The sequence below is a fragment of the Pinus tabuliformis genome, chromosome 3_2 (genome assembly GCF_031772625.1).
Source record: "Pinus tabuliformis cultivar Carrire ecotype Pingquan chromosome 3_2, CPIR1, whole genome shotgun sequence".
NCBI lineage: Eukaryota > Viridiplantae > Streptophyta > Pinopsida > Pinales > Pinaceae > Pinus > Pinus tabuliformis.
The window spans coordinates 214,029,848-214,051,241 of record NC_142302.1 but is presented as its reverse complement, the minus strand read 5'-3'; positions in this window follow the sequence as shown (position 1 = coordinate 214,051,241).

Below are 21,394 nucleotides of genomic sequence, written 5' to 3'. Positions count from 1 at the left end.
TCTCAAATTCAATTTCTTTACGTATATTTCTCTTTAATATCTTCTCCCTCACCATAGGGGTTTGAACATGTATTTTTTGCTTCATTTTGTTTTCCTGGCCATGTTTCTTGATTTTCCATTTTCACAAGTTTTGGCTTCATTTTATGAATATAAGGTGTAGAACTGATATCCCCTCTTTTATTTGAAATTATATGATGAGGGTCATATTTCCACTTCTCCCCCTGATTAAACCCAAAATCCTTCATCATTTCTTCAACTTGCAAGAGTAATTTTTTGTTATTAATGATGAATGGTCCAACATTTATTTCTGGATTAAAAATATACCCTTTCCGTGCAAGAACAAAATGAACTTGGTCAACATTTAGACTTTGCCTTATAAATTCAAGAGAAAATATCCTCATATGGAAAAATATTGGCAAATGATATGGTGGTACTTTAGGCCCATACAGTCTTATCTCAGTGTAATCTTCAAAAATATATTATTCCCCCACTCTGGTGTCCTTGTTGAGCTGCAACAACTCTTTTTCTTCAGGAAAAATCCTTGGAGGTTGTTAATTGTTCAAAATAGTATATACAGTGGCCATGAATGGTGACAAGTAATAAGGAAATCCCTCATTATTTTCCTTCTTTTGAACAACATTAGTCCATTCAATCACAAATTTAATTTGATTCTTTAAATCCCACGTATTCAGACCCAGATGGCCAAACTTATCAGCGCGTACATATAAGCACATACAGACCAAGACAAAGGGATATCTAAAGAAAACCAAAAATATGATAGTTCTGACATTGAAAAATGAAATACTTGGCTATGTAAGAAAGGATATCAAAAAGAATATTTGGTTGCAACATCAAACTCAAAAACCCTAGGGATTGTTCACTTACTATCCCAATATCATTTTCTTCCAAAAGAGACAAAATTATAGCTAAGACATGTTGTGAAACTTTAGAAAATAAGGTTGTTGGATAATTCACTGCAAGTGGAGGAATTTCAGAATCTGGTGGCAGAACGATTCTAAACATACCTTCCTTATTCTCTTTAGAAATATGTCTATTAGTGAGGAGTAAGAAATTTTCTGAAAATCTCTTGGGATTCTCGACTGTAGGAAAATTATAAGTTGTGTATTAGCTCTGAAGTGACCTCAAAAATATTCTCCCCTAAAGAATACATAACAAAATTCTTTTATAGGACGAGGGAAGACACTAACCAACTGAAAATTTTGGGGAAATTATAGGTATGTGGGACAATTACATGATAAAGGTTGGACTAGATGACTCGAAAAATATTTTCTGAGTCACTGGAATGCTTAAGAATGTCCTGAAAAATCTCCAAAAGCTTCAAGGAGAAATGGGAATCATATACTTCGGTTTTCTATCCATAAGGGGTGTATGAACAGACGTCATATAGATTGCAGGCTTTTTAGTTTATTTCAGGGTTTTCTCCATGTTTATGATTTGAAAGAAAGGACAAGGAAGAAATGTTGAATTATGACTTACCCAGAAATTGGAGACAATGAAAAATTGAATGTTGATATGGAATCGACAATGTACAATTTAGATGTTGGTCATTGTAACTCTGCAACTGGAGGACAAAGAAAATAATAGGGAGGATGACCTTTTATTGAAAAATATTGATGACGTTTAACGGCCTGCTCGCTTTCCTAGCTCACCTGACGGGTACATGAGTTGTCACCAAATTTCCATGCGTATTTTTCATAAAAAAACATTAACCACTTCTAAGAGGTCACCATAGTGGTTTGTGAAAAGAAGAGGGGACCTGTCGGAATGAAACGTGGCTGTTGATTTGGAGATGGGTTAGTTATCCATCCTTCTTTCTAGCGGGTCCTCATCCCGTAACTTTGATTACTTTAACTTGGAGGAAAGCATTTTATTCTCAGGTTGATTCCAATGAGCAACAATCTAACCCCCAACTTGCACGCGGTTTAATTTCCAATTTATAAAAGTTTCAAACCCACTTTTATATAGTTTAAGGTTATACTTTTAAGGTTGAAAAGTTAGGATTATATATAATATATAAATAAAACTTTTGAAAATGGATTGTTATATAAAAAAACAATTCCTAGTCCCTACATCCAAATTCTTATATATATTGATTTTTTTGTTGGAAAAATAAAAAAGTAACCTTTGACTACAACACACTGCATTAAATAACTAAGGTCTTTGAATTCTTTACCCTTCGAACTCTTCATTCTTCTTTATTTGGGATTCCATCTGGGTAATAATGTAGACCATGGCCTTATGTAGGCCTGCCAATTGAATGGCTAGGTGTCTCGTCTTCTTCCTTATCTCATGCATCTTGTCACATTAACACCATCTAGGAGGAGGACAGCTAGCCATGGCATGTTTGTATCTAGGAATTGTCAAAATCAAATACTCTAAGTATTGCTAGAATTAAGACTACCACCACAAAAGAAAAATAAAACAACAAGAGGATTGGAGGGATAAAGCCTTTTTTAGTATCTGACAAGACCAATCAACTCAACAAATACTTTAATATCTAAATAGAAACAAAAAACTATACATACTTTCAACAAGGAAAATAGATTCATTACCGTCCATAGGTGACCTATAATTAGCCATTAACCATTAACCGATAGAGTATCAATACTATTAATATTACTATGTCTAGAAGGCTCTATTGTAGATAATTTCATTTTAAAACATTTTCATATTGCATTCACCCAATATCATCATAAGAAATTATGTAGAGAGAACATTAACAATAACATGCAGCAAAACAATCATAGGTTTCTCATTATACCTTTCATAGGGATTAGTATATCATATATGTTCCATAATCTTTCTCATATCACAAATAAGAAGGCCCAAGGAAGCCACATTCATACCCAAGAACTAAGGCCCATTAGGGAATTGTTACACCACAAGGCTGAGGCCCATTAGGGTGCTATTACACCACAAGGATAAGGCCCAATAGGGCACAATTACACCACAAGACTAAGGCCCATTAGGGAATTGTGGTGTTATCGCAAATAAGAAGGCCCGAGGAAGCTCCTAGCATACCCAAGAACAAAGGCCCATTAGGGTGTTGTTACACCACAATACTAAGGCCCATTAGGGTATTGTTACACCACAAGACTAAGGTACAATTTCACAAACCCACAGGATGGAATGATCATTATATCACTTCCAATTAGTTACAGGTTCCGATGTGAATTTATTTATGGCACACAAACCCTGCCTTTTACCTTATGAAATCCATGTCATTTGGAGTATTCTTAAACAAGAGAAATATATATATATGAAAAAATAAAAATGCTTAATTGCATTAATGTTACTTATGAGTAAAAAAATACTCTCCAAGTTGAATCATTCAATTTGACCTTGAAATGAAGGTTGGCATGCATTTTTGTGAATCAGGCCAAAATTGCATTGCTTCACTAAAATGTGCGCCCAAGCTTCATTTCTTGGCCAATTGGATTCATTCAAATTATAGATTGTTTATTTTACTATTTTACACACGTTTACATTGTTATATCTTTACTAACCAATAGAGTAGTAACAATGTTAATTTTCTTAGGGCTAGAAGTCTATGTTGCATATAATTGCATTTTAAAACATTTTCACATTGCATTCACCCGAGACCATCATAATCAATTATGTATAGATAAAATTAGCAATAACAATGCAGCGGAAGAGTCATAGGTTTGTCATGATATCTCTGACATAGTGTCATGCGGAAAGAGTCAATTTTGCGGACAAAACCGACCTCCCTAGAAGCTAAGGCTTTCTAGTGACAAACAAGACAATTAAACACTACCTTTCTCTAAATATGCATTTAGAATACAAGTAATCAGGTGTTTATAACATACCTTTAGTCCAACGCTTTGTAGTATTCCAGCCTCGCCAACCCGGATGAGCTCCTCCTTCTCTTCAAAACCTGCATTCACTAACAAGCAAAAGATTACATAGCACCTGAAAAACTTATAAAATAAAACATATTCATCATACAGACCAAGGAGTATATGAAACAAATCATGTATAACAATCTGTTGAGAAAAATGAGTTTATTGTATTAAGTGGAAACAAAAGAAACCATTACAACCTGAGCCTTGGTGTTGTGCAGGTCCCTCCTAGGGTCCAGCAAGAGTTCTCCTTTACTTTGATCAGCTCACCAACTTCCAAATAAGGCTAGGAAAGGATGGGAATATCTCCTCTCAAGCTCTATAAGGGAGTCCTAATTCCAGCAGCATCTACCCTTAGGAATGTTCAGCTTTCAACCTCCCCTCCCTTTGATTCAATGCCTGTATTTATAGTGCTTTAGAGGAAGTTAATCAGGTCCACCATCAATGGGATAAGCCCCTCTTTGAATGGGAAAGCTCCCCTCTTGATGGGATAAGTTCCTCTTTCATAGGGATACATGAACCATCTGGAGGCGCTCAATACACGTCAAAAAAACTTCTAGAATGCTCTAGAAATGACCACAAGTAACTTTTTTGAAGTGAAACTTGCGCCTTTCGACCTTTACAGGAGTACGCACCCACCCCTTTATAGACAGAGCGTACAAGTACGTAGGTATTGTGAACTTGGGGTGCGTACACGCAGGTAAGGCTAAGAGAAACTGCGTAACCAGAGTTATTTGACTTTTTAAGGACTTTCTCTCTTTCTTGGAGTTTGACATGAGGAGCAGAGGTATGAGACTTGCCAAGGAGGATAGTATGACAGTTGATGGAGCCATACTAACTGCAAATAGTCATGGTGACAAATTTTAGTGTAACAGATTTGTTATAGACATTTTTGTGCCTTACAGCTCTAAGCATGAAATGTCCATAATCCAAGGGATCCAAAGTCCTTAAAAGTGTTTTTCCTGCCCCTAAAGGAACAAGGTCAACCAATGACAACTTCTCCCAGAAGTTCTCCACCAGAAACTACTCAGAACTAGTCAAATCAGGATCAATTCAGATGCTCCACTAGCTGGCTGCGTTGCAAAGCACCCAAATACACTGGCTAGGTGCGTTGCAACGCACTTGAATGCACTACCCAGGTGCGTTGAGCGGGAAATGACAAGTGGCAGAGTCATTCAACGAGGTGGAGAGACAATGGAAGCTTCCAGAATCTTCTCCAATGACACTTGCCTCACTGAATTCGACCAGTGATGAGTAAGAGGCTCTCAATCTCCAAGTGGAAGCAAGAACTGACAGAGAGAAGCCACAAGTCAAAACATAAGCTGACTCATCCTCTCTGCTTACATCTATATATGGATCCCTCATCCCAGAGATCCAAAGGCTAGAATTTTGTACTTTGCAGAGAATTGTTGTTGGTTTTGAGATTGAGATTAGTGCATTGGGTGATTTATGCTTTGTTGGAGGTGAGGAAGGGATTCCTTTGCTGGGAGGTAGATGCTGGATCAGGACTCACTTGGTTGTATCTCCTCCTGGATCTTCTTGTTATATCAATAAAACTATTTGAGTTTCTCCTACATGTTTGTATATCAATGATGCTTTGTTATATTTGCATGTTTAGCTTAAATCTGATCCTAAGCTACTTATGAATGTAAATCTATATCTTTGTGTAGTTTTCCTCTTCTGTGATCTTGCAGGAACTTGGTGAAGTTGGGCAAGCGAGGGAGCAGGTAGCTGGAAGAAACCAGTCCAGTATATTCAATACAACCAGTCCACCCTGTGTCGGATATTCCCACTATACCTGCTATGGTGACTGCGTCGCAAGTACAAGCTCTACCTGTTGTATGTCAACCCCAAGTTTCTCAGGTTGCAATACAACAGCCTCTTGTCTCAACGACTCAATCACAACCTCAGGTTAGTGCCTCCTTATCTGGAGCGACTCAGGCTCAAACAAGTACTGTGACTCCTCATCTTGGTCAATCATCCAGTATTGGTCAACAGCAAATGGTCCAACAACCCCCATTCCAGCAATCATATCAAGGACCTGAGCAACAAGTCTTTGTAAGTAATGGGTAATCGCATTTCCAAAGCGGTTATCAACAGCCATATTATAATGGTTATGCCCATCAGCCTTGTCAAAGTTGCCAGCATCAAATACATTATATTGGTATGCAAACACCCACTGCTCAGGCGATTCCATCTTATCCTGGGTATGCTTCGCCTAACCTGAATCAACAGTTGCCCTTTGTAGCAACTCTAGAATTACCAGATCTAAACCGGCTGAAGAATGATCCAATTGCTTATGCCCCTTGGTGGCCAGCGATTCCGCATAAACTTCCGTCAGATATTCCTAAATTTAATGGAAATCCGGGTGAAGATCCATCGAATCATGTGATGACATTTCATCTGTGGTGTTCATCAAACACCCTAAACAATGATTCGATTAGGCTTCGCCTTTTTCAGAGGACGTTAACTGGTCCGGCAACAAAATGGTATATCGAATTGCCTAGAGCTTCATTCGACAACTTCAGTACCCTAGCCACAACCTTTTTAACCCATTTTCAATTACCGATAAGGTACGAAACGGGAACCGAACTTCTTACCAACTTCAAACAAACAACGGCCACTCACATATCTGATCATATACATGAATGGCGACGTCGTCGTAGAATGGTGAAAACATATGTTCCCGATCAGCTTTTAGCTGAATGGTTTATTAAGTCATTACTGCCTTCCATCACGGAAGATGTGGCAAAAGGGGGAGTCGTCACAGAAGAGCAAGTTATCGCTCGTGCGCAATATTTGGACTTGATTTACACTCAGTCCGGCACGCTCTACGATAAAATACCTGATGCCCCTAGACCGGAATTCTCAGTTCCTCCTCCTCCTAAATCAAACAATGACTCTCATACCATCGATGGCGTGATTGGCGCGACAGACACGAAATCGAAAAAGGCTACATCTAAAAAGGCCTGTAAGATTTCTAGTCAAAATGCAAATGAGGAACTTCTTGCCTCGGAAGTAAATGTCGTGTCGACTGACAAGGGCAAACAACTGAAGCAACCAGGGGGCAAGAAGAAAAAGAAAGGGAGAAAAAGGAAGCAGGATGAGTCATCTCCTTAAAAGCCTTCTACAAACCCTTCTGGGCAAAGGAAACCCCCTGCGGGGTGTCATATATGCGATGAGGATCATCGGACGAGAGATTGTCCACATAAATCTGAAGTTAAGAAACTCTTTAAGAGTTCAAAAACCTCAGCAGTATTGACTGATCCATTTCCAAGCTCGGGAACCAAACTGGTTGCTAATCAAAATGCTTCCCGATCCCAAGTGCTTATGTTGTCTATCTCAAAGCAGCAAAATGATTCTTTGGCAAGGAATAAAGATTACGGGAATCCACAGGTGTCGAATAACAAGGCTAATGAACAACCTAGTAGTTCGTCAACAACTTTGACCAAAGTTGTGCCACCCATCATTCCTGAACAAATGATAAATTCGCCAAAGGGAGTAGTGCACAAATCGACATTTAATCCTCATGCAAAAATAGCACAGAATTATAATATAATAGAGGACCTGGCCCAATCGCCGTCCGCTATGTCGACACTTGAGGTACCGCAAAATTGCCTCTCCCAAGAGCAAGCTTTATTATCAGCAATAGGTGGGATTGACCCAATGGATTCCAATCTTGTGGCCTTTGATCATAAAGGATATGACCCTCAGTTACCAGCTCAACTAGCTTTCCTTATTCAAGTGAAAGCCCTCAACAAAACTGTTCATCGAACAATTATTGATGAGGGGGCATCTACATGCATTATGTCTATGAGTTGCTGGAAAAATTTAGGATCTCCAACCTTGTCATGATCTTCGACGACATTAAAAGCATTCGACGGAAGGACATATACACCATATGGTATCCTAAGTAACTTGAAAGTTGAACTAGGAGGGAAAACAGTAGAAATTGATGTTGAAGTAATCGACGGAAACCTTGATTACAACATCCTATTGGGAAGACCCTGGATATATGCCATGGCCGCAGTTGTGTCGACCTACTTCAAGAAGATTGCATTTCCCTTCAAAGGAGGAATTACAATCGTCGACCAACAAACATTTCTCCCCAAAAGTTCACAAGTTACGGGAAGCATTCCAATGATCCATGGAAGCAATCATTCGCTCCAAAATATCGGAGTAGGTCTCCTAAAAGACCCTGCCTTAATGGGTACTTTTTCCCTACCGCCTCCGAGTAATCTGGCGGAAGTGGTCACAGTGGAATATGAAACCTTCTATATCTAATGGATTTGGACTTCGAGGATGGTTCTTATCTCGTGTCGACCTCGTTAAAAAATGAAACAAGGAGTCGAGGATGGTTCTTATCTCGTGTCGACCTCATTAAAAAATGAAACAAATCCCCTTTCCAAATCTCAAAGGTAAACCTTCATTCCAACCACTGAGTTGAATGCAATGAAGCTTGGGGGGCATGCACCTCAATTTGCGTTATTATGCTGGGGGCATGCAAACTTATCTCGAGCAGTTTTAGCACATAGTTCATGCTCGTTAAAAAATAAACATAAGACCAAGCAAGTGTTTCAATCTGCGTTTAAGCTCGTTAAAAAATGAACTATCCTCCGGTAAATAACCACCGTGAATGTAGCATTATCAGCCATTAAATCCTTGGTCGTGCTTGTACCGTCACCTCCACTTTTCCATTGGCCGATCATTCACCTCCATTTGATTGTTTACCCATTTTGAGGAACAACTGCGAAGAGTGATTCCACTAGCCATCCTTGTGACACTACCGTGCTTTGAAAATTCCAACCCTTACCTGGAATCAGCTGCTATCCATTTTATCACTCGTTCCTCAAAAGACGAGTCTTCTTTAAGCTCTTTTCATCTGACTCATAAAACATGAAAAGATTGCCGATTTTTGTCCTTCCAGCTCGTTAAAGCAACCGGAATTGCTATCCCTCCTCTAGATTTTAATCTTTTTGGACCTGAGGGATTATTTCACAAAAAGATCGAGCGCTTGTGTTGTTCGGCTCGTTAAAACTATCGAAAATTCATCCCTTCTGTATTGTTTTATACTTTTTTGGACTTAAGGGATTAGATGACGAAAAAGGAATTCCGGAGTTACCTTTACGTACCTTTTCAGACTCTCTAAAAATGAAAAGGACCGAGTTATCTTTGTCGTTAAACTCGTTAAAAACATTAATAGCGACAAACTTGTCTTTAGACGAGAACGAGTTTCACTATCGCTAGGCTCGTTAAAACATCGCAATGGGTTTTCCCGAAGGGCAAATTATAGAACAAGCATATGTTATCCTCCTCAAGCTTGAAAAAAATAAAGAGGTACTGGTCAGCAATGACTGGGGAAAAATTGGGAAGAAACTCAAAGAATCTTTATTGGTAGCAAGTTGCTCTTGAACATGACACTTCCACTCCGTGCTTGAGTCGGGTTGGGTTGTTTCATTCACTGGTCACATCACCATGGTCACGCCATACCATCCACATTTGGGGTAAATGCTACCAATCCATCACATAAGTGTCACCGACATGTTCAAGAGAAGTCATCCAGAGAAGTCACCCGTGTTCCATCCACTACCATACATTATACTTCATTCCTTCATGACCGCCATCCTGAACCATATATCACCAGATCGTTTTCACCTCCATCAAAATCATTTGCTCCGTTCCATGTCATTGATGTGGGATTCATCAAGGCCCTCCTTTGACGGATCGCTTCTTGTCGACATCAGCTCATTATCCAAGAAGTTGATCTAGGAACACCCCATTCAGTACTTTGAAGCTTTCATGCCTCAATGGCAAGTTTCTCACTTTCGGCGACAGGTATACATCAATGACCTTCGACCGAAAGATTTTGCGTGGTGTTCGACGCCAAGTCCTTTATTCACACCACGTGAATTGTACTGCAGTACCTTGAGGGTCATCATCCTTATTGGTGATTCCTCTCGCGCTTGTTAACAATTTACATCATCGACTGGTAATCAAGCGATGTCTTTCCATGTTCAACTTCAAAACATTTCTCACATGGATCGACTTGTACTTCGAGTGAAGATCGGACGAGATTGAATACCCCGGATCTAGTTTCATCCATCCGGGTTGCGATATATATTCAGGAAAAGAAAAGACATTGACATGTACAACATTGCAGCACAGATAATCATCCTACCAAAAGGATGATGACTTCATCAAAATCATCAGTCTACCATCAGACGACTGTCTGTCCTGTGTACATAAAAATGAATTTATAAAGCTGAGCATGGGAATGCCCGCCTCAGCTAGATCATGAAAACAGTATGAAAAATAATGTATTGTATTGTATCTTATTACAGGTCTCCTCCCAGCATTGAATGAACTTCGGATCCTCCTAATAAAGCATTTCACCCGATAAACGGCCTCATACTTTAGGGGGCAATTGTTATAGACATTTTTGTGCCTTACAGCTCTAAGCATGAAATGTCCATAATCCAAGGGATACAAAGTCCCTAAAAGTGTTGTTCCTGCCCCTAAAGGAACAAGGTCAACCAATGACAACTTCTCCCAAAAGTTCTCCACCAGAAACTACTCAGAACTAGTCAAATCAGGATCAATTCAGATGCTCCACTTGCTGGCTGCGTTGCAAAGCACCCAAATACACTGGCTAGGTGCATTGCAACGCACTTGAATGCACTACCCAGGTGCGCTGAGCGGGAAATGACAAGTGGCAGAGTCATTCAACGAGGTGGAGAGACAATGGAAGCTTCCAGAATCTTCTCCAATGACACTTGCCTCACTGAATTCGACCAGTGATGAGTAAGAGGCTCTCAGTCTCCAAGTGGAAGCAAGAACTGACAGACAGAAGCCACAAGTCAAAACATAAGCTGACTCATCCTCTCTGCTTACATCTATATATGTATCCCTCATCCCAGAGATCCAGAGGCTGGAATTTTTTACTTTGCAGAGAATTGTTGTTGGTTTTGAGATTGTGATTAGTGCATTGGGTGATTTATGCTTTGTTGGAGGTGAGGAAGGGATTCCTTTGCTGGGAGGTAGATGCTGGATCGGGACTCACTTGGTTGTATCTCCTCCTGGATCTTCTTGTTATATCAATAAAACTATTTGAGTTTCTCCTACATGTTTGTATATCAATGATGCTTTGTTATATTTGCATGTTTAGCTTAAATCTGATCCTAAGCTAGTTATGAATGTAAATCTATATCTTTGTGTAGTTTTCCTCTTCTGTGATCTTGCAGGAACTTGGTGAAGCTGGGCAAGCGAGGGAGCAGGTAGCTGGAAGCTGACAAAGAGGAGAGCGATTGGATCAACAAACTAGCGCAAGACACAGGTTAGTTAATCCTTCCTCTTCGTTTACATTTCATAAAGAAGAATACGAAAGTAGTTTTCCTTGTTTGTTACTAAGGCACTGTCACACCTTAGAGTGGGATAGGGGCATTCTGAGTAGATACTTTTCCCAACAACAAGATTGCCCCCTAAAGTGCAAAGCCTGTAGTAGATTAGGGTTTCATATCATCTAGGAAGGGTGAAGTACTTTATTATTTCAAGGATTATCTTTTGGAGAGCCCAGTCAGAACCTGCAAATATTCAACACAAAATACATATATAAGATCATATCATCGCTGAGGTAGGCATTCCCATACTCAGATTGAAAACTTTAACTAATAAACTAACTACTGCTCTGATACAGGAATGATTTCGCAGTACATCATAATCATAGACTCTTGTATACACAGTATGGACGCAGCCATCTGTTTATGATTAGTCTACTGTACAATGAATACAAAACTCCTCGCAGCCTGGATGGTGGAAACTAGATCCAGGGTCTTCATTTCTACTTCTCGAAAAGGTACGATTCTATCCATGCGAATAAATGAGTTGATGTCAAACATGGTAGAAACCACTTGATTACCAGTCGATGATGTAAACTGTTAACAAGTGTGAGAGAGACCACCAGTGATGTCAATGGTTCTCAAAGTACCCAGTACAACCCATGAGATGTGAATGAATGAGTTGATGTCGAACATTTCACGGAGTCCTTCGATCGAAAGTCAACGATGTAAACCGTCGTCAAAGGCGAGAAACCTGCCATTGATGCATGCAGATTTCAAGGTACTGACAATTTCTAGGTCATCTTTCTAGATAATGTACTGATGTCGATAGAAAGCGACCCGTTGCAGGCAAGCCCACAACACGAAATCATAGATCAAGTTTGAAGAAATGTAGCTGTAAGGACTGACTTAGGGACGGTCAAGATGGATGACGGGTATTTTGCAGATGAATGGTTTATTTGCAGTGACCTCTTGAACACATAACGACACGACAGATGGCTTGGTAACAATTGACCCAAAGTTAATACCTGGAACCGGTTGAATATTTTCAATGTGGTTTGATCAACTGTTAGGCAAAGGATTTCCCAACCCAGGTGAATGAAAAGTGTCGTGTTCAAGAGTGGTGATAAGGCTTCTTCTGAGACAAAGGATAACAAATAGGCTCATTTTCCTCTCTTTTCCCCCACCATTTCTGGCAAGTACCTCTTTATTTTTTACAAGCTTGAGGAGGATAACATATGCTTGATTATAAGCTCATCCTTCATATGAGTCCAACTTAGTTTTGATTTGAACCCTAAGAAGGAGTGATCCGTTCCTGTTTGTAATCGAACAGGTCCTTTACTGTGAAATTTTAACGAGTCCAGTATAGGAGAAACTCAGCATTTTTCAATTTTAGAGAGTCTGAAAAAACTTAAGAAGACTCCAGGGTTGAACTTTTTCGTAAATTTGTGTCTCCCAAGCTCGAAATAGTATAAAATAATACTTGAGAGAACCACTTGATCTTGCGACCAAGGAGTACTTTCATGATTAGTGTCTTTGACCTGAAAAGTGAAAAGTGATCAAGGACACGTCGTTTTATTTCCAGTATCGAATTTGAAACGACAAAAATCCGGCAATCTTTTCCTGTTTTTACGGTCAAAAAAGAGCTATAAGGGGACCATCTTTTAATTCTATTTTAACGAGTGTAAAAGAAACACTCGGCAATATTTTCATGTTTTAGGAGTCAGAAAAGGGCTTAAAATATGACTCTGATGTTTTTGTTTGTGAAAAATGACAATTTTCCCTGAAAACCCTTTATCCTGCACAAAAACCAACACATTACTCATACATGTTTAAGATAGATAAAAATACTTTGAAAAATACCTTTTCATGGTGGAAAATAAACAAATTTAACATTTATTTACTCAAAAAACCTATAAAAAGGGCTTTTACCATTTCATTTTTACCATTTTACTGTTGAGGAGAGAAAAATGGTTTTTGGCAAGAAACTTCCCGTGGACATTGCGAAGAATCCGACCGTCCAAACCGAACGCCATCTCATCAGGTATTCTACAACATCCTCCTCTTCATTTCCATCCGTTTAGAATTTTTTTTTAAGCTTTAGTTTCATTTTTTGGAGGCCTTGGGGTTTCAAGGTCCGCTTTTCGGGGTATGCAGGTGCTCAATTGGTGACCTGCATACCCCGACATTTTCTCAGTTGGGAAAATGTTGGGCGTATGCAGCTTGCCTTAAGAGAACCTACGTACACACGCTCTGTCTCTAAAGGCGGGCTGCGTACACCGTGAAGAGGATTTTCAAACCCCCATTTCTCCAAAATGAACCAAAAAATTTTAAATTTATGGACTCTAACAGATGTTTTATGGTGTGTAGATTGCCCACCATGCTTGATTGGCACGAGAGAGAACAGGAAGATGTTGATTTGGCCACCATTAATCACCAACCTTCCATTGATGCTTTGAAGGCATGCGGCCTTTACAAATACTGGGCCATACCTGGCATGAGGGTCCAGGTGCGCTTTCTAGAGTGGTTGGTTGAAAGGTGGAACGTTCAGGATCAGTGCTTTTACATTGGAGGGCACCAGCTCGAGATAGAGCCCTCAGATATTTACTTTCTCACTGGTTTGCCCAAGAGGGGCGAACAATTGACTCTGTCCGTGACTAGGCCGGGTGGCCAGTCCATTGCTAGTCTCCGACTAGAGTGGTGCAATAATCAGAACCAGGAGAAGGGGATAGAGATCAAAAAGATATCCCGACCTGAACTTATGGTAATTGCCTTTACAGTTACCAGACTTTGCGGGGTTGCCGCTTTGCACATTGCCACTGGATCCCAGATGTGGATGGCGATTGACTGCTATCGGGGCACCATTTTCAACTGGTGTGATGCTGTGTTGGCCAACTTAAAGGGCCAACTGACTAGGACCGAAAACGGACAGCTGAAGACTTTTGGTTATGGGCCTTTAGTTGTGAGTTTTTCCCTAGAGAGGGTTCCGATGTTGATCCCACAGCAGCTCACTGTTGAGGTTGGGCCTACTCGAGAGCCTAAGTTGACGTGATGGGTTGTGGTGATAGCCCGTCATCCTGACGAGGGCACGGAGTTTGTCCGATTTAGACCGGAGTATTTTCACTGGTTGGAGAACCAGATCTTCTCGATAAAGGATTTTCCTTATGCCGGAGTTGATTTTCGTGGAGATCCGGACATGATTCTTCCACCGGGAGAACAGTGGGATGACACAGGTACTTCATTTTTCACAAGTTTTTAAATTATCTATTTTTTTGTTTTTATATCATCTCAAAGCTGACAGTGACAATTTTCAAAATGCATATGTAGGCCCACGGCGTCCAGCCAATCTCCGGCCTTTCGAGAGGAGAGTACTGGTTGCACCGGCATGGGCCCCACAGGACGCGGCCGCAGAGACCTTAGCTGAGTTGGAACAAGACTTAGAGCGTCTTACGGCAGACATACCAGAGACTACTATAGATGATATTCCTATCAGGCTTCAGCGCTATGTCGTCGCAGTCCCAGGACCTTTTAGGTGGTTCTTGTGTAGGGTAGCCCATGCAGTGGTGTCGTATAGAGAGCATCACCAGTGATTGGATGGTCGCTTTTGTAGACACATGTGACATTTTGGTTTTTTTTACTTATCATTTTTGCTGATCATAAGGTGTTTTTCAACCTATGATTGAAGACGATGTATTTTTTGCACACTCCTATCTATATATATCATTATTACCGGCTTATCTTGTTAAACATGTGTGATGAAATGTTTTTAAATTTACATGTATGATTATCGCAAATGTCTGTCTAACATTCAAGAAGCAATTGCATCTGCTAATGTATTTAAAGACCTTGGAATATGCTGATATTCAATGTAATCAAATTCACGTTCCAAGAGACGCACTCTCAAAAATAACCTTAATAACACTGGATTTCTAATGGCATATACTCTATTAAGCTGTAATACAACGAGTTCAGAATCTAACCTCACTATCAAACTCCGAATCCCAAACGAAATAGATTCAGACAATAATTCAATCACTGCACTATATTCTGCAATGTTGTTTGTTGTTTGACCGAGGCTCACCCCATGCATAGAAACTAACTCATCAGAGGGCGAATAGATAACCCAAGCTGCGGAAGAGATATTCCGTGTACTACGACAAGCACCATCAGTGAATCCAATGTACGTTTGGAGAGGCGTCGACATCTGCAATATCAAGAGTAAAACCAAGATAAGCCAGAATAACGACAAAAAACACACTTTCTAAGCTAAGCACACTGTCTAAACTAACTAACACACCAGCTAGAAAGAAAAACCTAACCTAACTAAAATCTCCATACCCATCATTTAAGCATAATACCTCTTTAGGTAAAGTCCATTTCTGGGTTTACCCAAAGAGTCCCCGTCAAAATCTACCAGCTCATAGGCCCCTTTTGCTAGCTTTCGCTTGACAATGTAGGGCCCATGCCACATAGGAACGAATTTTCCAGCACCTAATTTATTGTTAGCTTGATCATATAATAGCACTAGGTCTCCTTCCGAAAAATTTCGAGGGGTCACATTTCGATCATACTGAGCTTTCATATGTTTTGCGTGAGTCTCGATTGCCAATGCAGCGTCACGTCGAGTCTCATCTAATTGAGCTAAGTATAATAAACGCTTCTCCTCTTCGGAAGTAGCTGGAAGTAATTCGACAGCCATTTGAAGTGACGGGATTTCGCATTCAATGGGCAGCACAGCTTCCAAACCATAAACTAGTTGGAAAGGAGTGAACCCTGTTGATGTTTTCACTGAGGTTCGGTACGCCCAAAGCGCGGAAAATAACATGTTGTGCCAATTCGACCGATGAATACCAATGATTCGTCGGATCATGATAACTAAAACTTTGTTGATGGACTCAACTAGACCGTTCGCTTGTGGATAATAAGGAGTTGAGCTATCGTGACGCAAACCAAGCTGGCCTGTAAGTTCTGTCATCATAACGTTTCGAAAATGGCGCCCATGGTCAGTGATTATTGCTTGTGGGACACCAAACCTAGCAATAATGTGATTGAATACGAAAATTGCAGCTGTCTTGTCATCTGCCTCGAATGTAGGCATCGCCTCGGCCCACTTAGTAAAATAATCAACCGCAAGGATGATATACGCATGCCCCCCGGCCGAGTGAGGGTTACATGTAATAAAATCGATACCCCATTTGGCAAAAGGACCAACGGCAATTATAGGGTGGAGAGGAGCAGGTGGTGCACGCATCTTGTGATCAAACACTTGACAGTTGTGGCATTTCCGGACCGCAATAATACAGTCTTTAAATAAGGACGGCCAGAAGTAGCCAGCGCGCAATATCTTTTGGGCTGTGGCATACCCAGACATATGACTGCCACACGCTCCAGAGTGACAGTCATTCAAAACCCTTTCAGCTTCCTCGTGAGTTAAGCAACGGCGAAAAACCAAGTCCGCCCCACGGCGATAAAGAGTATCTCCAATAATTTTGTACTGTTGGGACTCGAATCGAATTTTCCGACGTTCCGATTTTGAAACTTCGGGCCGAAAGGATTGGGTCTGGAGATAGATGATTATATCCCCATACCACGGATCTAAAGTGCTGATGAGAAACAAAGATTCGTCTGCAATGGGTTCCTCTGCCACAGTTTCTGTGTCAGCACGCGGGAGGTCACACATTAACTCGGCAAAAACTAAAGATTTCTTAGACTTAGATTTTTCAAATTCCAAGTCGAACTCCTGCAGGATAACAATCCATTTGGAGTACTTGCCCCCTAGCAATTGTTTAGTCAAAATGCAGATCATAGGGTTGCAATCTGAAATGACTGTAGTTTTACGGAGTAGAATGTAGTGACGAAAACGTTGGACAGCTTGAACGGCTGCCAATGCCAATTTCTCCACATGTGAATACTTGAGCTCAGTTGGATTTAAGGTCCGACTAAGGTAATATATCACATGTTCCGTTCCGAATTCGTCTTCCTGTACTAAGACCATTCCAATGGCGGAATGAGCGGCGGCGAGGTACAAAAAGTAATCCTGGTTGTAGTTGGGAGGATGCAGCAACGGTGCATGGGTTAACGCGTGCTTGACCGCATCGAAAGATTTCTGAGCTATCTCATCCCAAGAGAATTGAGCGTTCTGTTTCAACAACCGGGTAAAACCCTTTGTAATCTCGGCGTAGTTAGGAATGAATCGGCGCAAAAAATTTGCTTTCCCTTGCAAACTTTGGAGTTGGCAAAGACTCGAAGGAGGAGGCAATTTGATGATAGCTTCTACCTTCGAGGGATCGACGCGGATGCCGGCTTTTGAAACTACAAATCCCAGCAATCGTCCCACTTCTATACAGAAGACACATTTGTGTGGGTTCAACCGAATCCGATAATGCCTACACCTCATGAAGATTGCTCGTAAATGGACAAGGTGATCAGCTCCATGCAATGAGTGAGCGGGCAAATCATCGAGATACGGTTGCACAATGTGTTTGATGTCATGAAACGCATAAGACATCGCCCTTTGAAAAGTGGCTCCGGCATTCTTAAGCCCAAAAGGTAATTTGCAATAAGCAAATGTCCCCCATGGACAAATGAAAGTCGTTTTTGGTTGATCGGCAGGTAGAATATTGATTTGATTGTAACCGGAAAAACCGTCCATAAAGGAAAATATTTCACTGCCGGCACAATAATCAATTATTTGATCGATATAGGGTGTTGGATAGTTGTTCTTGGGACAAGCACGATTGATATCCCTATAGTCGATGCATATTCTTATTGTTCCCTGTTTTTTGTTAACCGGAACAATATTCGATACCCAATCCATTAACGGGATCGGATAAATGAAACCTGCTTTCAACAGCTTCTCAACTTCTGCTTTAATTGCAGCCGCTTTTCGTGGGTGAATCTGATGCAAACGTTGCCGGACGGGTATAGCATCCGGGTAAGTCTTGATCTCATGGACAACAATCGCGGGATCAATTCCTGGCATTTCCTCATAGGACCAGGCAAACACATCGCGGAATTCTTGAAATAGGGCCTTGTATGTCTGAATTTCGTCATCTGAACACGAGGCACCTATATGAATGTGCTCAACAATTCCGGGCTTGACTGAAATGTCAATGGGAATAGTGCGAGAAATGTTTCCCAAATTCAGCTCTGAATCAGGATGTTTCATTGGACTCTGAGCTTCTTTGACATATTCAGCTGTAAAGATTGATGAGAAATCATTTTCAAAACGATCATCCTCAGCTAAAAACGAAGATCTATGATGGAGATCTTCCCATGGTAAATCGTCTACGCACAGGACTTCACAAAGTTGTTCGTTAGATGACACAACTTCGGGAAACGTTATTAACTCCAAGGTTGAGGTGAAAAGTGATTCCTCACGGACCACATTCATTTGGTCGATTTTGGTTGAACTCGGGTCGGTAAAAGACTGCACGGCTTCATAGGCAATTTCATATGGACTCAAAGGCATTGCATCACCAAATGAGTCTATCTCAGATTCAGAAGGAACGATCCAAGGATCGTCATAAACAATGGTGTCTGAAGTAATCATATGAATTGACACAAACGAAGACACGGCGTTGATTGGAGGAAAAGGAAAAGTTCCCAGTAAACCGGCATCTTTAACTAATCTTACGCCAACATCCTTATAAGGGGTAGTCGTTTTACCGACATGTTGGATACTTTCTGAAGAGGCTGGGTTGGATGAAAAGTAAGCCAGCTGGTCTATGGTTACGATCTTGCCATTATGTGGAAACTTTATTACTCTGAAGACCGATGAAACGACCGCTGTCATAGCGTAAGACCAACTTCGACCCAAAAGAAGGTTGTAGTCTAGAGGGGCATCAACCACCTCCACATCCAGACTAACGGTTTTTCCTTCAACCCCTATAGGAAAATCCTGTAGAATGCCAAACGGATGGAACCCACGGCCATCAAAGGCCTTAATAATTGTCAGGGATTGATTTAGTGAAGGAGAACCAAGCGATCTCCAGCACTGTATCGACATAATACACGTGGAAGCTCCCTCATCAATTACAGTTCGATGAATAGGCCTGTTTTTTACTATCACTGGGATCTGGAAAGCCATCTGATGAGGCAAACGCGGTGTACTATTTTCTAGATCAAAGATTATTAGGTTCGGGTCCTGAACATCAACAGCTCCTATAGCCGACAAAAGTAATTTTCGCTGTGCTGGGCATGATTGCAGCACTTCTAAAGCCAACATTACTGAGGGTGAAACAGCTAAATCCTCAACAATGTTGTAATTTTGGGCCGCTCTCGCATGTGGATTGAAAGCAGACCTTCGAAGTACACCCTTGGCGGGCGGTTTGATTACTAACTCAGTGTTAGGTTTCTCGATCTGTAGTGGATCGGAACTAGGAGCTGAGGTTGATGGATTTGAATGAGAAGATTCTGCTTCTTTCGATCCATCAACAGGACTTTTACTACCATAATCTTGCGATCGAGTCGCAATCCTTACATGAGACATCATCAATATGGGTTCTTCACTGGCACTCGAGGAAGAACCTATCATCTTACTCTCCTGCTTTGGAAATGGATCTTTCAAAACAGCAGGAGTTGGGGAACCCTTGACGATTTTCACAACCTCGGCCCGATGAGGGAAATCTCTTGTAAAATGATCCTCTTCACAAATAAGACAAGGATATCGAGGTTTGCGCTTTTCGTCATTGGTTTCTGACTTTTCCATTTTCTCCTTTGGAGTCTTGTCTGCTTTATTCTTCTTCTTACCTTTCTTCTTCCCACCGTTTTTTGATTTAGCCGTAGATGACTCTACAGCGTGAATATCAGCGGAAACTTCAGCAGAAGATTCTCCTGTCGGGGAGTCTGGTAAGGTTATAATGGGCGAAGAATTCTTTGAAGACTTCTTCTTGCTTTTAGTATTCACCGTACCAATCATGCCATCAGTAGCATGAGATCCTAAAGGAGCAACAGCGATTTGATTTGACTTTGGAAGATCTGGGATCTTTTCGTGTAACGTACCTGACTGAGTGTAAACTAAGTCAAGGTACTGCGCTTGAGCAATCACTTGCTCCTCAGTAAATACGTCAGCCTTAGCTACGTCTTCAGTAATCTTCGGTAATAATGATTTAACAAACCATTCAGCTAAGATTTGGTCCGGGATAAAAACTTTCACTAATCGCCTTCGACGTCTCCACTCATGAATATGATCAGAAATATAGGTGGACGTCGATTGTTTTAATGAAGTTAGTAACTCCGTGCCATTATCATATCTGACCGGCAACTGAAAATGAGTTAAGAACGAGGTAGCTAACTGACTAAAATTATAAAAAGAGGCCCTTGGTAACTCAATGTACCACTTGGCCGCGAGACCAATGAGCGTACGCTGGAAAAGACGTAAGCGGATCGAATCATCCGAGATGGAATTTGAGGCACACCAGAGGTGGTAAGTCATCACATGATTTGACGGATCCTCTCCAGACTTACCCTCGAACTTGGGAATGTCACTGGGCAACTTATTCGGCATTGGCGGCCAAAACGGAAGATAATTGATCGGATCGTTTGTTAGGCGCGTCAAGTCTGGTAAATCCAAAGTTGCGATAAATGGTAATTGCCGATTAGGATCCCTAAAACTCTGGGTCACAAGACCAGTCCCAGGAGGAGGATATCCAGGATAACTTGGAATAGGAATCGCATTCGGGATATTGTATCCTCCTGGAAAACCAGGATTAACCGGACCGTACTGGGGTTGTTGAGGTTGTTGATAAGTGTACCCAGGATACAGTTGATACTGGTAAACTGGCTGTTGGATAGCAGGCCCGTATTGTACTGTCCCTGGTACGGTTGATAAGCGAATTGTGGTTGACTACTGACAACCGTGCTTAAACCAGGCTGTCCTACAGGAATCTGAACCTTAGTTTGAATCGTGGATCCAGACAATGGTAAAGATGTCTGAGGAGTAGTGGTAGAGACAGTAGAAATCAGAGCTGTCGATACTCCAGAAGTAAGTGTGGTGGATGGAACAGATGTTGCGGTAGTTGCAGCAGTCGTTTGAGATGGAGTACTAGGCGCAATGGGCGACTGAGTAACTACCGAAGGTACAGAAGTTTGAACATTAGACTGGACTGGTTGCTGGGGTGAACCAAAAACTAAAGGTTGTCCAATTTGAGATGACAATTGTACGCTTGGCTGCAA